Source organism: Antechinus flavipes, chromosome X, assembly GCF_016432865.1.
Source record: "Antechinus flavipes isolate AdamAnt ecotype Samford, QLD, Australia chromosome X, AdamAnt_v2, whole genome shotgun sequence".
Classification (NCBI taxonomy): domain Eukaryota; kingdom Metazoa; phylum Chordata; class Mammalia; order Dasyuromorphia; family Dasyuridae; genus Antechinus; species Antechinus flavipes.
This window is the reverse complement of record NC_067404.1, coordinates 10801257-10819720: the sequence shown is the minus strand read 5'-3', so window position 1 is coordinate 10819720 and position 18464 is coordinate 10801257. Positions and strand designations below refer to the sequence as shown.

General features: G+C 42.2%; 1 protein-coding gene across 6 annotated transcripts in view; it reads right to left on the bottom strand.

Moving 5' to 3' along the window:
- Positions 1–18464, bottom strand: part of ARHGEF9 (Cdc42 guanine nucleotide exchange factor 9) — a 244133-nt gene that overhangs the window by 52883 nt on the left and 172786 nt on the right. The window lies entirely within an intron of this gene.

The following is an 18464-nucleotide window of genomic DNA, read 5'->3' as shown; positions in this document are numbered from 1 at the left end:
GGGGTTAAGTCACAGGGGAAAGGTTCTGACATAAAGGTGATCCACTGGAGAAGAAAATGGTGAACGACTTCACTATCTGTGTCAAGAACACCAAGGTCCATGGGACCACAAAGAGTCAGATACAATTGAACAACAAAACCAACAACATACCAAACACTAAAGAATGGAACTGGAAGGTCAATGAAAAAACAAACAACAAAAACAAAAAGGAAAAGATCGAGATTTCTATAGCAAACTATTTTTTCTTTCAATAGCAATGCAGCTGCCACATTTGGACTCTAATGTCACAGCCCTTCATGTGCTACATGAGGAAATAAAAATGGCACTGAAGAAAATAGAAAGTATGAGCAGTTGGGTTATGCCATGAAACACAGAGAAGATACATGCTGACCTTTTTTTTTTTTTTTTTGAGTTCCTTGGAGGATTGATCTGTAAAAGGAAAAGGATGACAAATACGTGTGTGTGTGTGTGTGTGTGTAAGGAGGGAAGATAGATCTTATTACTACTGAAAAAAAGAGTGACTGGGGTGGTAAGAAATTATTAACTCATGTGTTTACTTTTCCAACTCTATATAATCCCAAAGAGAATAAACACAAGTATGAAAGACCTGACAATGACATTTCTCTTCTCTTTTGTGATTAAACTCATTGAAAAGGTCACCTACAAAGGATGACTCTACTTCCTCTCCTCTCTGTTCTTAACTCTTTCCAGAAGTCGGCCTTCCAACTTCATTCGACTGAAATTTCTCTTTAACACTACTATTGTAATGTTAGATCTATTGTCAAATCTAATAACTTTTTCTCAACCCTTATCTTTCTAGACATCTCTGTAGCTACTGATCACTCTCTCCCTTCTCTTAGATACTCTATTCTATTGAAATTTCAAGGACACTAATGAAGAGGCAGCTAGTGATTCAGTGGATATACAAGCATGTGGGAAGACTTGAATTCAAATAAAACCTTAAGCATTTATTATCTCTGTGATTCTGAGCTAGAATCACATTCTTCCTTAGTTTATCTGTAAAATGACAATAATAATAGCATTTACCTCCCAGGGTGCTAGTGAGGATAAAATGAAATGTTTTGCAAAATTGGATCTTGATCCAGTAATGGTGTATGTCCCCCAAGGCTCTGTCCTGGGCCCTTTTTCTTCTTCCTTCTATTTCATGGTGGTGATCTCATCATTTCCCATGGATTAAATTCTGTACTGATGATTCTTAAGTCTGTTCACCTCCTAACCTGCAGACCACAATCTCCAACTTTATATTGGAAATTTGGAATTGGATTATCCCCTAGATATTTTAAATTCAACATAACCAAAACAAAAATTTGCCCTCTTTCTCAGTATTTCCTCTCTTTCTTTTCTATTACTTTAGGAAGGAACCACCATTCTCCCAGTCATTCTAGCTTGCAATTTAGGTGTCATCTTCAATTCTTCATTCTCTCTCGCCCCCCACTCTCCATATTTAATCTGTTGCCACATTCTGTCAATTTCAATTTTGCATCGATCTTTCTAATATCCTCCCTTCTCTCTTTTGACCATGTCATTACTAGGCCCTCATTATCTCATGCCTGGATTACTGCAGTAGTAATGCCTTCTCTCACGAGACTGGGAACTCCTTGTGGGCAAGAACTATCTTCTTGTCTTTCCTTGTATTCCCAGGACTTAGTACATAGTAGCTGTGTAGATCCACTACTTAGCTCAGCACCAACTCTCAACTTAGTTTAGAGTTTAGACCTTAGGGTTTCTCTCTATGAAGTCATTTTAAAGATATTTTGATAATTATTTATAATTGCATTCCTTTGCAATCTTATGTATTTTATGCCTTTACTAACATAATTCTAAGAAGGATGGGTCCATATTTTCACCAGAATGCCACAAGTATCCATGATCCAACAAAGATTTGTTTATAAAAGGCCTGAAACAGAGAACTATCCATGCCTGGACACTGGGACTTTCAAGGATTTGCCCTAAGGTCACACAACAGTAGGGTCAACTTCAGGGTATAAACTCAGTCCCACCTGACTATAAAGAATAAAAAAAAAAAAATGCTGCTTCTCATATGTCAAACAATATAGTACAATAATCTCAATTTGGAAATACTCCTTTTAGCCATATGGGCAGACTTATTTTCTTTTCCAACAGCTCAAGTCACTCAGTCACTCATGGTTATTTCTTTTGGGGCAGGGGCAGGGATAGGGGGTGGGAGGGGGAAGGGGGAGGAAAATCAACCAGCCAGCAATGTTCTACTCAGGTGTTTTACTTTCACCATTGTTATTTCTCAAAGACTCCTCATTATCAATAGAACCTGCCCTCTTAACCAAGAAGGATGAACCCAAAGCACCAGTTACGTATAATAATATATGTTGCTGCTGGACAAGGAAATGGCAAGCCAGTCTAGGATCTTTGCTAAAAAAAAACAAACCAAACCAAAAACCCCAAATGGGGTCACAGAGAGTCAGTCATGATTGAAACAAATGAAGAACAATACAACAATGCAACTTACAGTGCCTCATCCAAGTGCTATCTTGGGGTAATTGGGTGGGAATTGTTACATAAAGGGCAAAGACTCATTGGAGTCCACGAATAAAAACTTCAAAGTAACTATCGGACTCTTTTGGAGGAGAAAGACACTTTCTTCTCCTCTTCAACTATTCTGTACATCTGACTTCTAACAGAATGCAATGCCATCTGTATTTGCATGTTGTTTTTCTCATCAGACGGGGCGTTCTGAGAAGAACTATCTTGTGCATTTCTTTATATTGCTCACACTTAGCACAGTGCCTGGCTGCCCATAGTAGGTGCTTCATAAATGCTTATTAGTTGACTATAGATAGGGGTTAATTGTTTTTAAAATGTTCGATAGAATTCACTTAAAAATAAATCAAGCTAGGTGGTTCACCCCCACCACTTAGACTTTAGGAATAATCTATAGCTTATTCAATTTCTGTTTCTGACTCAGGTTATTTTTGGGGAAAAAAATCTTATTTTGTTAATCTAGGCATTTCATATTTAAAAAAAAAAATTCATCTATTTCATTTAAGCTTTCAATTTTGTTGCAACATAATTTTGGGCAATTTCTTTTATTTCCTCATTTGTTGCGCCACCCCCCCCCCCATTTTCAGTTTTGAATTTTGATAATTTGATAGCCATCTCTTTCTTTTTGTGGGGGTGGAGTGGATGGGTGCAGAACAAACTAATGGTCAGTCTATTTTATTTTTATCTTTTTATTGTATATGTATTGAATAATATTTATACACAATTACTACATATTAATTTACTTATTTTAAAGAAAATTAGCTAGTCATCTTATTATCTCAATAACTTTTTGGTTTTTTGATGTGGTTTATATTTTCATTGATTTCAGAATGTCTATTCTTGGTTTTATGGGGGGGGGTTACTTAATAAATCTCTGGGTTTATTTTTTTAAAGCAGTTTCATCTTCAATTCATTGATCTATTCTTTCTCTGTTAACGTAAGTAAAGTATTTAAAGACAAGATTTCTCCTAAGAGCTGTTTTGGTTTATCTCCTAAGTATTGGTAGGCTAGCTACCTCATTGTTATCACTTTCTTTGATATATTTATATATTGTGTCTTTGATTTGTACTCTGACCCACTCATTCTTTAGAATTAAATTACTTAGCTGTCATTTGAGACTGAATCATTGTTTCAGATTTCCCTTATTGATTACAATTTTTTATTGCATTGTACTCTGGAAAAAAGAGAAAACTGCTTATATATACACAGCACGTTAGATACTGAGAGAGCCATGACAATAAAGGACAAAGAATATCATCTAAGGCACTAAGAAGATCACAGGAGATAAATTCCAAGAAAGAAACCAGTAATAAAAGCCCGAGTCTCAAATTAGTACACACTAATTACAAAAGATTTTGCAACAAGCAAGAAATATTAGCAAGTCTTAATGTAAAAAGGAAAATTGGACACATAGGGATCATTGAAACATGATGGGAGGAGATACCTGACTAGAATTCCTGACTGAATAAGGAATGTACTTTATTCCAAAAAACTAAGACAGGGAAATAGTGGGGCAGGGCTGGGGGGAGGGAAGAGAGAGGAGAGGAGAGAAGAGAAGGAGGAAGAAAGGTGTGGTACAATGAAAAAATAGCATTAAATTTTTTTTAAATGTATTTCTTTTTAAAAAAATTCTTTTTTCACATTAAAAAGAATTCTGGATTCTCAATTCTCTCCCTCCCCCATCCACTGGGAAGGCAAGCAATATGACATGTATTTTATATATATAGGAAATCATGCAAAACATTTCCATATGAGCTACATTACAAAAAATACAAGAAAAATAAAGTGAAAAATTATAAGGAAGATTATATTAAGAAGACAGACTTGTGTGAGAAATTCAGGAAGCAGGAGGAATCATAGTGGAGAACATTTGGGTGAAGACCAATAGAGAGAAACACAAGCGAGCTAAACAATGGAGTGTGCTGCCAATCTTGTCAAGAGAACAGAAGCTCAGGACAGAGGTATGACGGAGCAATAATGAAAGAGCTCAATTACTCAGACAATGCTCTATCAAATGCAGCTAATAACTTGGCTTCAAGATAATCTGATCGTTCAAAGCTAGAGGAATCAATAAAAGGAAATTATATTCTGGAGTGGATATGATGAGAAACCTGTAGGGAAAGGATCATGTTCACCTAGAGTTTGTGAAAGAGAAGGCAAAGGACCCTGGAGATCATCGGAAATGCCCTTAAATTTTAGAAGAGCAGATTTCAAAAGATAGGATCCCATGTCCAAAATTCTATGGGGAAAGCCAAGCCCTGCAAAGACAGGAACTTCTTGAGAACGAAGTTTCCAAAATACACAAGGAAACAGTTCCAAAGTCAATGTGGACGCACAGGGAACTCACAAGTCAACTTATACGGAAAAGCCTTTTTTTCCTGTTCCCTCTGTCATTGAAAATGACCTTTACTACACAAATGACAGAAAACACGGCTAAGAGAGCCATTAAAATCCCTAAGATAAGGAAGATGATAATAGTAAGACAGCCCCTTCAGAGCTGCCCTGGATGAATTAGTCATCTGGCCCAGATGAACAACAGCTTCGGGTACTAAACGAACCGGCAGATGGAGTAGCCAAACTGCCGCGGTTGTGGAAAACAGGAAAGGTACTGCCAGACTGGAGAAAGGCAAGTGTTGTCCTGATTTTCAAAATGTGACTAGAATAGAATGTGCAAATTCTATGCCTGTAAGCTTGAGATTCAATTTTCTGGGAAAATTCCAGAACAGATCATTAATAAAGACTGGAATTTAAGAATATTTTGAAGGACCAAGCTATGGCATTTAACATATGAGCTCCTTAGAGATAGAACCACATGCTTTATTTCTTTAGTTGTTTGAAAAGTCTTTAGAATGCTAAGGAATATTGATAACAAAACAGAAAAAAGTTATCAAGTATAAAATAGAAAGGCCCCTAACTCTTCAAGTTTGGGAATATCTAGCTAAGACATGAGTGATCTGAAAGAGTTAGCAAGGTTTCCTCAAACACACCAGATTAATTTCACTTCATTTTTCTTCCTCCCTTCCTTCCTTTCCTTCTTTCCCTCCCTACTTTCCTTCCTTCTTCCTTTTCTCTACCCTCTTTTCCTTCTCTTCCTTCCTTGTTACTATAAGAAGATAAGAGGAATGGGGAAGACATGTTTTTGTCTGGCTTTTAGCAAAGACCTGTCCCAAGTCTGTCACGCTGCTCACGTGAAAAAGGAGAGATATGGGCTGGACAACAATCCAACTGAATGGATTCAGGACTTGTTAAATGGACAGATCCAAAGATTCGCTTTTGACAATTCAATGACCACTGGGCAAGAGGTCTCACCTAGGCATCTATATTAACTCTTTGAAATTTAGCATTTCTATCCAAAAGCTGAATAAAGGAGTAAATGGGAGAAGAAATGGAAGGGGACAAGCGAATAAACATTTATATGTCATCTAATAGGAGCCAGGCACTTTATTAAATGCTGTATAATTATCTCATTTGACTCTCAACCTCAACAACAATCTTGGGAGGTGGGCATTATCATAATGCCCATTTTACAGTTGAGGCTAAAGCAAAAGTTATGTGACTTGCCCATGATCACACAACAAGGAAGTATTGGAAGTCAAATTTGAACTCGGTCTTTCTGACTTGGAGTCAGGTTCTAAGTCCTGTTATACTAACTGCCTCCTAGATGGTGTCCTCATCAAATATGTATATGATACAAAGCTGGGAGGGTGGATAACATGGGCAGGATCTAAAAAGATTTTGACAGGTTGGATCCTTAGACTCATCTGCACAAGCTAAAAATCAATATGGATTAATGTAAAGTCTGGCACTTGAACATAAAAAAATAAACTTCAAAAGGACATGAAAGGGGAAGTGTGGTCAAATAGGAATTTATCTGAAAAACATCTGGGGGTCTCAGTGAACTGCAAGCTCAATCGCTTAATAGTATTGAGATATGGGAGCCAAGAAAGTGAAAGCAAGTTTAGGCTACATTGAGTCAAACAAGCATTTGTTAAACGTCTCCAGTGTGTGGATATAAGTGTGTGTGTGTGTGTGTGTGTGTGTAAATAACCCTTGGAGAAGAGGTGGAGGAGGGAAGGAGAAAAATTTGGAACACAAGGTTTTGAAAAGATGAATGTTAAAAAGGAGAAGGATCTTTGCATGTATTTGGGAGGGGAGAGGGGTGAAATACTATTGGAGAAAAAATAATCATTGCAAAAACAGGTTCCCTACCCTCAAGGGGTTCACAGTTAAACAAGGGAGACAATATGTAAAAAACTGAACATAGCAGCTATATACAGAGCAAATGGAAAAGCAATAAAGAGAATCAGGAAAAGTCTCCTACACATGGTGGGATATGAGTGGGATATGGATTTGGAAGAGGATGGGGATGAGGAAGATAAGGAAGGAGAGCTTTCCAGGCATAGAAGACAGCCAGTACAAATGAGATGGAAAAGCCTGGGAAGACTTGCATGAACTGATGCTGAATGAAATGAGCAGAACCAGGAGAACATTGTACACGGTAACAGCAACATTGTGATCATCAACTATAATAGACTTAGCTCTTCTCAGCAATGCATTGATTCAAGACAATTCCAATAGACTTGGGATAGAAATGCCATCCACATCCAGAGAAAGAACTATGAAGACTGAATGGAGATCAAAGTATCCTATTTTCCTTTTTTTGTTGTTGCTTTTTTTTCTTTCTCGTGTTTTTCCCTTTTGTTCTGATTTTTCACAACATGACAAATAGGGAAGTATTGTACATGTATAAACTGTCATGTTGCTTGGCGCCTTGGGAAGAGAGGGAAAAAAAATTTACAACCCCAAATCTTACAAAAATGAATGTTGAAAATTATCTTTACATGTAACCGGAAAAATAAAATGTCATGAAGTGGAAAAAGAAAACAAAAAAACAAAAATAAAGGAGATAGTGTGTTATGTGTAAGAGGCCAGTATCACCAGATCATGGAGTAGGGGAAGGGGAGTAAAGTGGAAAAAGGCTAGAAAGGTAAAAAGGGGTTAGGGATTTCTCATAGATGGTGAGGTCCTCCAGACTTGTGGATAGAGAGTGAAGAGCAATGTGATGTGGTAAGCAGTATATCTTCAAGAGGGTCCCGGGCTTGCTCTGGTTAGAAGCTCCAGACTAGAATCTGGGGAAGCTTCCCAAGAAGCAGGTTTCCTTCCCTCTTGAACTTCTAGTTTCTTTATTGGTGAAATGGGGGCAGTCGTTAGTACATCCTCTTCCAACATGGCACAGATTTTGATGGAACTCAAGTCCTGCCAACTACCATCTGGTCTTGGGTCCAAGACTTGGGAGAATGACAAGGAAGGCTGGCTCATTCGATGAGGGAGCTACCGGTCGACAGTAGTGAGATTCAGAGACCTGATTGCGGAAAGTCCCACCCCACTGGGTCAAACTCCCCTCATATTTCTTTTTTTCTGCTTCCTGAAAGGTCAGAATCACACCTGCCATATGCTACCCAGTGCCCTTTGGTGCGATCAATAAAACCCACTGGGGATTCTGATCAGCCAAAGGACTGGCTGCTTCAGAAGAATTATCACAGTACCGAACACCGACGCAGCTGAGGTGGCAGGAGGTGGCCTATTTTTAACAGTAAAAGTCTCACCCACTAATAAGCCATTAGTTTCTCTGAGTTTTGCACAATGCTAGGGTAGATCGAGTGAGCCTGTAGAAACCAAAGGATTTAACACAAAACAGGCTGAACGCAGCAGCTTCTGATGGCCTGGGGTCTGCTAAGCTCAGAGGAGCTGGGACAGGGCGGCAGATCTCACTTGTGACCCTAGAATGGAAATCAGAACCCCAAACTAGAAGGGACCTGAAAAAACAGAATGGCTGAGATGGAAGGGGACTCTGAACACTGAAGGGCCTAGGACAGAAAGGTCCTCAAGAGTGTGTTCTTCTATCTAGAGCTGGAAGGAGTCTTTCATGCCTCATTTTACCCTCATTTTAAAAAGAGGGTAACTGAGGCCCACAAGAGATCTTAGATTTTAGACCTGGAGGAGCTAATCCAACCTTCTTCATTTTATAGGAGAGGAAACTGAGGCCCAGGAAAGGGAAGTGACTAGCTCAACATCATATAGCCAGCACCTTCAGCAAACTGGGTTCTAGTCCCTCCTCCGATCCACATTCGTAGTGAGACCTTGGCCAAGTCATATAACCCTTCAATGAAACGCTATAAAATTTTAAGTCAAAAAAAAGTTGCTGCCTCTGCATCCATGGACCACCTGATAAAATTCCAGGCCAGACCCTATTCTATTCTGGGGGAAAAAAATTCAGGAGGGAAGGAAGATGATCTGAGTACCTCATTCAATGATTAGTTTAGCCAACTGTCACTTGGGAAAAAAAGAACCCAGGTATCCAGGAGCCACATCACAGAACAGGTTCTAGTTTGCACATTTACAAGATGGCAGGGCAGAATCTCAAAGTTCCCATAGAACTCCCTCTTCCAGAATGTACCCCTATCCTGAGGAGGTCACCTGCAGATAAGGCATTGGAAGAGATTCTCTTCTGGAAAGCCTGGAAGGGATCCAAAGAGGGGAAGAGGAAAGACCCGGGAACACCTGGGTTCAGATCTCCTCTAGAGCTTTTTGTAGAACGAGGAGGTTGACCCCATGATCTCAATGGGCTTCTTCAACTCAAAAATCTCTGACTGTGATTGGACATCAAAAAAGGACTTTTGCTGCTACCTATGCGACAGGAATCGAGTCGCTTTGAATCTCTCCATGTCAGTTTGTGCATCTGTAAAATAGAGGGCCTCTGAAGGTTTCCAAGGGAAGGCAGAGGCTAGAATCAGCTGAGACCATCGCATGTATCTTCATGATTTTGCCCCTGGCCAGCCTTCTCTGTCACTATGGTAACCCCGACAGCCAGACAAATATAAAGGGGAACAGATGGATGGGTGGGGAGGGGTGTGTGTGGGGGTAAGAATGAGACTTCCTCCCACGGTGCTAGGAGAGTGAACATCCTTGTTCCCCAGGCTAAGGGCAGCAGGAATGCTGGGGGGGTGGGAGCCTTCACTTCTCATCAGTGCCTGCAGACTAATCAAAGCAGGGGGCCGCCAGCGCACGAATGCAACAGCACCCTTGATTACAGACTCAGTCTGTAAGCAGAGTCGGGCCTCCGGGTTGTTGATCAAAGACTGGGAATTGAAGGAGGCCTTCAAGGTGGCCCCAGCCAGCACCTTTTCATTTTACAAAGGAGGAAATGGTGGAGAAGAGAGGGCAAGGGGCTTTTTGCTAATGGTACAACTGAGGACCAGAGACAGGAAGGGCATTAAGGGGTCAAGGTTTAAGCCTGATGGGGTGGAAAGTAGACTAAACGTGGAGTTAGGAGTCCGAGGTTCAAATGCTGCCTGTACCACCAGGACTATAGGCTGTCCAGTGGTTCTCAAACTTTTGTTCCTACTATCTTTACGCTATTAAAAATTCTTGAGGATCCGCCCAAAGAGTTTTTGTTTATGTGGGTTATATTTACACATTCGAAATAAGAGCTCACCTTGAATTTGTACACCCTCTGAAAGGGTTTCAGAGGATTCTCTGGATCCTACTTTGAGAACCACTGTTGTGACCACATGAATCGGCCCAGAGGCCGTCCTAATAACGAAGGGCCACAAATCACTAAAGAGCAAAAAGTCTCACTCCTGGGGGAGGCTTTAGGAAAGGAGGCCTGACTTAGAGTAGGATCTCCATTAGGCTTGTGTCCTTCTTGGCAACATACTCGCTGGGGTGTCATGGGAAGAAGCTTGGATTTTGGAGTTGGAAAAACTGTGTGATCATGGAGAGTGACTGACGTCTTTCAAGGACTTAAGTTTCTTCATCTGTAAAATGGGAGGATTGCACTAAGTGATCTCTGTGGTTCCTTTCCACTCAGAAAGTTTGTTCTCTTCAAAAGTGCCTTTCACTTCTAGTGCTCTTTGGGCTACTAAAGGCCAGAGCAGGGGTGGGGGGGGGGGGGGGGGGGGGGGGGAAAGACCTTGGAACAAGGAAGGCCCAACCTTGGAGGTATCCTAGAAGGAAGGAGGGAACTTAGAACATGGAACAGTCATGGTCTCTTACAGCTCTATCGTTCTGCTTCATCTCCTCCTCTGAAAGAGTGGGCAAATGGTATCACAGCTGAAAGCTCTCCCCTCTGACCAGGAAAGGGTTTCCAAAAGATGGATTTGAAATCTCCTTCAATTCAAATGTCAGCTACTTGCCAGCTGGGCTATCCCCGCCCCCGCCACCACAAGAGGCTTAGTGGGGGAAAGAATAAAAACCAGAGGAAGCAGCCTGATTTGGGTAGCTTCTGCCTAGGCTGCTTAAGGGAAAAGCTCAAAGCAGAGGTGAGGGGTCAACTGGGGTAATGGCACACCTGGCTCCCTATTTCGGAAACCCAGCCCAGGCCGGGGCCAAGAGCAGCTCTCCGTCTCCTGCCTTGCCTAGCTCTCCACCGCTGGGCTGCCTGTGACCCCTAGAATTACTGAGCTCTGGGAGAGGATGTAAATACACCTTCGTCAAGGAGCTCCGAAATGAATGCTTAGATTAAATCACCAGGGATTTACTGAAGGCCTAAACCAGATCCTGGCAAGCACTGTGGGGGATAAACAAGAAGAAGAAGATGCAAATGAACAACTCAATTACTCCAGGAGCCACAAAGTGACTACTTAGACGAAATTAAATCAGAGAGAAGGGGAGAGGGAAAGGGGGGGAGGGGGGAGAAAGAAGAGAGGGAGAGGAAGTAGGAAGGGGTGGGGGGAGAGACAGAGAGAGACAGAGACCCTCAATTCCATATAGCTAGGCCCCTTACCTAAAGGGGAGTCACTGGAGCTTACTGGGCCTCAACTGTAAAACTGGGGGAGGGGGAAAAGTTTAGAAGGATAATAAAGTCTTAGCCATTTCCAAATTGATAACGTAATTATTCATTCGGTACCATAGGCATTTTGGAAAAAAGCTAGAGGAAATAAGATGCAGAAAGTACTTAAGTGTTTGCAGGGTTTCCAGCACTGACATTGTAAGGCCCCTCTGCCCTCCACTCCCAACCTTGACCTTCTCTATTGTAAGGCCCCATCTGGCTCTCAGCTCTGTTCTCAGCACCCTCTGACCCCACGTGATTCTTGGATGCCCCTCCCCATTGAGCCGTACCTCCGGATCCCAAAGCCTGTTTTTCTCTCTGCAGGAAGCCAAGAGGTCTCTCCTCAGCGGGCTAGCCCCCTCCCTGACTGGATGAAATGTTCTGGGATTCTAAGCAAAGCAGGAAAGGTCTATTCTGTACAAAGAAGCCATGCCAATAAGCCCCGCTGTCCTATTAGGAGTATTAAGTAACTCAATAGCGGGACCAATGGAGAAAATTGGGGGCCTGTTATTATGGCTTTTTCTTAATCCATCTCACAAAGGCAGTTTTCCAATCTGTTCTCAGGTTAATGTGCATAGCACGGTGTTCCTCTATTTGTTAGACCGCAAATGAGAACTAATGACTACTGTACGAGCCTAGCAACGTTATTATTTCGCTCAGGCTAATCCGCCGCAGCTGAGGCAGTGCATCCTGCCATTACACGTGCAGGGGCCTCATTAGCCGCCCCTCAGCTCCCCAGATTCGGAAGAACCCCGCGGCACAAGAGCGTCCAGCTCTTTCACAAGTGGCCAAGCGTGATGAGGCCGAGCCCTTCCAGGGGCTGCATGGGCCACGGTCCAGGCCCACGATTCTGGGGCTGCTCAAAACCTGGCAAGAGTGGGAGCCTACTCTTTCTGAGCCTGATACAGACTCCGGCAAATCGACCTGCTGAGGCCATCCAATTCCATGGTACGTGAACGGAGTCCCAGAGCAGAGTCCGGAACTGGGAGTGGTCCTACAATGGAGGACACAGACCACCACACCTGTGAGAGGGTCTAGACCGGGGAGACCTTAGAACAGAGAATGCCAGAACTTGGAGGGCCTTTAGAACACAGAATGGCAGAGCAGGGATGGCTAAGGTAGCCTCTAAATTAAGGCCTAGTATGTAAGAATATTTAGTGATATTTTCTGATCGACTTCAATACAGGAAAGCCTCACTAACAAAGGTTGACCAATCACTGGGATGGAGATAGACTCCTTCTGTCCAATGGGAAAAAGACAAAACAAAAGGTTTGCAATATAAACGAATGGTATTAAGCTGGCTTTCAAGAGCTAGGTTGGAAGAGCTGTCCTCGGGCCATCCTAAGCAGACAGCACACACAGGAGCACCAGTCCTAATGGACTAATTACTACCGGTCCCAGTTGTGTCCCTTACTGGTTGCAGGGCCGTGGACAAATCACTTGTGAGACAACAAGGCCGGCCCAGCTTGCATTACAGAGCACTACTAAGAGAAAGAATATTTCCAGGGCACTCAACGGGGGTACCATAAAATTCATCACTCAGGGTTGGGTCATCGAATCCAGTCGCCTGTCCAATGGTGTAAACCCTCCCATAACAGCCCAGACCAGTGATTACCAGACTCTAAGGACACCCCTTCCTCATTTCTTGAAATACTTCATTTCACTCTTGGATGCTCTAATCGTAGATCTGGAATCGGAAAAGCCTGTGGAGGCCAGGAGCTCAGGTCAGAGGATGAAACTGAGTGCTATAGAACTGAAATACTCACCCAAGGGCGGGATCCTAGAACTAAAGTTGGGAAGGGTTGCAGAGGCCAGCCAGTCCAACCTCCTTTTATGGAGGAGAAAACTGAAGCCAGGAAAAATATGATGACCTGCCCAAGGTCACACAGAGCACCCTAGAGCTTTGGCCATTATTTCATCTGATCCTCACAATAATTCTATGAAGCAGATGTTATTATTAGCTCTATTTTACACAAGAGCAAACCGAGGCAGACAGTTTCAGTTACTTGGCCAGAGTCATAGAGCTACGAACCATCTGAAGTCAGTACAATGAGTCGCTCAGTTGTTTACAAACGTCTCCGGTTTCTTTGCCCAATCCTCAAATGGCATGACCTTGACTTGAGGTGAGATGTGTCAATATCTTTCCCAAAATGACAAACCAAGGATCGGTGGTCTTGCCTATACGCTTCAACTCACCACACATCTTAAGCACCGGTGTGGTATTCTGTCTCCCTCTCCTCTCCCCTTCCTTCCCTCCATCTCTGGCCGTCTCTCTGTGTGTGTCTCTATATGTCTGTTTGACTCGCTTTCTCTCTGTGTGTGCCTCTGTCTTGTCTCTCTCTCTCTGCCTCCCTCCCTCTCTTAACTCTAGTGGTTCTGACATCTTTAAGAAACCAATTGGCCCCAAGAAAACTCTTGCAGCACTGGCCAATGCTGTATTTGGCAATGGTCACAGTTGGCAGCCTGCCGTTTCCAGGAGTCTTCCCCATCCCAATCATGCCACTTTTCCTTTTTGGACTCCCATGAATGCCTAGTGGCCAGGTAAATTGGATTAGTATCTTTGTACCTTTCCAAGGGATAACTCAGTCCTCAGTCACCTTGGGGAGGGAGTAGGAATAGGCAAGAAAGCAGAGTCCAGTTTTCTATTGCTTCCCTCCCCTTCCCCACCTCCAAAAAACCCCAAAAAACCCATGAGCAATTCACTTGCCCTTTGGATCTGTTTCCTCATCTCTAAAATGAGGGGTTTGGCTTAGAAGGTCTCTAAGATCTCTTCAAAAAGCAGCTAGGGGGCACTACAGGGGTCAGAGCACTAGGCAGACATTTACTAACTGTGTGATCTAAGTCACACAAGTCACCTAACTCTGTATGCCTTATTTCCTTATCTGTAAAATGAACTGGGGGAAGGAAACAGCCAACCACTCCAGTAGCTCTGCCAAGAAAACCCTAAAAGGAGAGTGGGACACAGTGGAACCACAGTGCCTAGAGAGCTAAGCTTAAGAATCAGGAAGACTCAGGTTCAAATCTATCTGTAGACACTTCCTGGCTGTGTGACCCTAAGCAAGTCATTCCGCTTGTTTGCTTTGGTTTCTTTGATTATAAAATGAGAATATTAACAGCACCTTCCTCCCAAGGATGAGATAATATATAATGAGATAATGCTTGTATAGTGCTTAGCATAGTGCCTGGCATATAGTAAGTGCTTAATAAATGCTTTTTTCCTTCCTTTTAGCTCTAAGTCCACAATCCTATGATCTTGGGCCTCAGCTTCTTCCTCTCTAAAATGAGGTGTGGGAGGGGAGAAACAGAAAATTGCACTGTATGTCTCCTGTAATCGCTTCCAGTTCTAGGCCTATATTTTTATGATCCTATGTCTAACGCTGGCCTAGTCACACCCTTTATCTGGGCCTCAATTTCTTTCCTTCTCTGTAAAATAAATCACACACACACACACACACACACACAAAAAGAATGACCTGAGAGTACTCTTCAAGCTCCTGATCAAATAATCCTATAATTCAATTCAATTCACTTTTAGTTAGCATATACCATAGCTTGAGTATTGGGCTTTCGGGGAGCTACAAAAAAGAAAAGGGCCCATAGAGGTAGGACCTCAATCCAATAATGATGAATACAATTTGACTAGAACAGAGAATGTGGACTAGGTCTGGTATGTTACAAGATTGACAAGAGAGGTTGGGGTGGGATTGGGAAGGGCTTTCAGTGCCAGGCTCACTTGGGCTTTATCTCTACGACACAGAAACCAGAAAGGTTCCTAAACAGAAGAGTAATGTGGCTGGACCTGTGCCTTATGAAGATGATCTGGGAACTTGTTTGGATACCTGAAAGGCCAGAGCCTTGGAGCACAGAGAACATGTGTAAGACCACGACAACAGGTCGGGAAAAATGTAATAAGGGTGGAGAGAAGCAAATGGCTGGGAGAGATATTGGCGAGGTAGACTTGACTGGGCTTGGCAATTCTTTGGATGGGGCAAGTGAGAGACACAGATGACTGCCAGGTTTTTGACACCGGAGGGCTGAGAAGAGCTTAGTTTCAGGAACAGAAACAGGGATATAGAGAAGAGGCAAACTGAAGATGAGTTTAACCTTGGCCAAAATGAGTTTTGAGATGCCAGCAGGAGCAGCCAGGTGAAAATGGCCAGCAGGCAGCTGAGCATGGAAGGCTGGAACTCAAAGGGAAAATTGGGTTGAATAAGAGCGATATTGGAGCCATTTGCAGAGAGGTGCTAATTGGAAGTGGTGGAAGCAGATGAGATTGCCAAGGAGGGCTATGTGCAGAAAATGAAATGGACTATGGCCAAAGCCCCAGGGGATGATGAACCAATCAAAGAACCCTAAAAGAAGTAGTTAGATAAGCAGGAATTGAAGCAGGACACAACGAAAGCTAAAGAAAAAGAGGTTATCCAACCAAATGAAAAGGGAGAGATGGGTCGACAGTGTCAAATGCTGCAGACTTCTAGAAGATGAGAATGCCAAAGAGGCTACGTTCCAACAATAGCATGTATTTATTAAGCACCTGCTATGTGCCACACAATGGAAATACAGATCCAAAGCGGACAGGTGATAGAGAAGATAGTGGAGGAATGGCTTCTCTTAAATACTTGCAGCCCCCAAAACCTCGGAAAAATAAATTCTATACCAGACATAGGGACCGCCTCTGGGATTTCATCGGCAGAGGGCACCACCGCTACCATTGCGGCCTGGCACCTGCTCTGCAACTCCTATTCTTAGAAAGTTGCCTAGAGCATTGAGAAGTTAAATGAGTTGTCCAGGTTCACACAAGACAGTATGTCTTCTCTGTTTCAAGATAAGTTCTACTATCTTTTATACCATGCCATTGCTTTTAAATATTGTGATTAAGATGAATCCAAAAGGAAAGTAGGCAGAAAAAAAATCGTTTGAAATACCGAAAAAGAATTTAACTCTTTAGAGATCTCATTTAAAATCCCTGCTCTCAAACCTATTCTACTACTGGCAGCAAAAGCAATCTTACAGGCTTGTGCTTTAGGCTTTGGCAGTGTGGGTCTCTATAAGGTCCCTCATGCACTGTGATGTCATCTGAAATCCTACCTCACTCACTCATCTCTCTTTGCTCCCCACCCCCCCCCCACCGGTGGTAGGTGCTTCCACCCAAACACATGAAGGAAAAGGGAAGCAACTGAACGTGGAAAATTCAGGAAGTATAGAACACAGTCCAAAATGAGGAAAGGAATGAGCTTGTCCAAGGGAAAGGGCTGCAAAACCTAGCTGGGACCCAGCTCCCAGGAGTTCATCTGGATAAGGATATGTGCCAGGTTCCCAAATGAAGAAACCAAAGATGCCCAGCTTTGAATGGATCCGTATAGCAATAGAAATGCAAGGAGCCAAAGAACAAAGAGAAAAACTGTCAAGAAACTGGGAATACAAGAAAAAGACTGACAGGCCAAAAGGCCAAGGAAAATGTCATTCATGAGCAGATGATTAATCTGAAAATGTCTCATAAAAACAAAAGGAAAACGAGCAAAAATTCAAAGAGAAGCTGAAAGACTATGCATGAGTATTATATAATGAAGACAAAAGAAAAAAAAATTCCCCAAGAACAAAAAGAATTTAGTAGACTCCCCAGGGATTATGGAGCAACAGTGGGAAACTCCAGAATGGCTCAAATGAGAAATAAAATTTTAAAAAGGAGATGTTAGGAATGAAATTGGATCAAAAAAATCTAAGCTCTCAATACATTAACTTTTTTTTTTTTTAAAGAGGACAATGGAATATAGACACAATAAATAATCTCTCCAAAAAATGTAGAGGTTCTGAGTGAGTGAATAATAAACTTGGAACGTAAAAATACTTAAGTTGAAGAAAACTTGGCAGAAGAAACACTAGAGGACGTGCCAATTTAAAAGAGGACACACAAATTCTATATATGCCAAAGTGATCGACCTTGAAGTCTGGATGCAGAGATCACTTAAGGATTATGAATCTTCCAGAAAAACAAAACAACACCCACATACCCATACCCGCCACTAAAGATCAAATTGTAACACATTTCACAAACAAATGGTCAAGGAATTTTGAATATAGACAATAAAGCACTAATTACTTGAATCCACAAGTTGTCCATGGAAAAAACCTCCGAGATGCACCAGAGAAATATATTTGTGCAATCTTCTATTTGGATGATAACTCCAAAGACAAAGAGTGGAACCTACCTGTTCCTGTCTATATGTCTATGCAACTGTTTCCCATGGGAGACCTGGCCAACATCTTGGAGGCCTTTCTAATTTTTTCCTGCTATCATAGATATATGCCAGTGGAACACCTGGGTTGTCTCCTCGGCATTGCTCACTTTCACCATATGACCAGCTTGTCTGTTTCTTCCAGCACACATTTCCTTGATGACACAATCTTCTTCCTTGAAGTTCCTCATTTGTTATATGTCAAAGCTTATTCACACCCACCATGTACTGCTCTAGGTATGATATTCATCTCCAGTTCTTTAAAGACTATTATGTTCCATGCCTGGAAGCCATGTGATATCACCAATAGAATACTGGTATTGAAGGGGTGGGCCTATGTTTATAGGAGAAACTGAAAGCTTTGGAACTTCCCGAAGGCACTCCAGCCCATTTAGCTTCTCTAACTTGTCCATTTTGTTCCAGAAGTCTGGAGCGATAGACAATCTCTTTAAGTCACCATCTGGGCAATAGACAATCTTTGCCCACTTGGTTTCTTTTTTTCAGGTTGGATGGTCAAACCAAAACCTTTCGAGTGGTTATGGATCTCTTTCAGGAAGTTGTGTTGTTATGTTTCTACAAGGATAATACCATTGACAGACAGAACGGGACAAAACTGAGCATCAATATAGTGCCTACTATGTGTCAGGCACTGTACTAAGCATTTTATACATATTAGCTCATTTGATCCTCATAATAACCCTGGGAACCCTGTTATGATCCCCATTTTACAGATGAGGTATACAGGGGGGAAATGATTTGCCCAGAGCCACGCAACTAAGAAATGACCAAGGCTGGATCTATCTGACTCCAGGCCTGGCACTCTATCCACTGTACCACCTACCTACATCTTCAAATAAAAA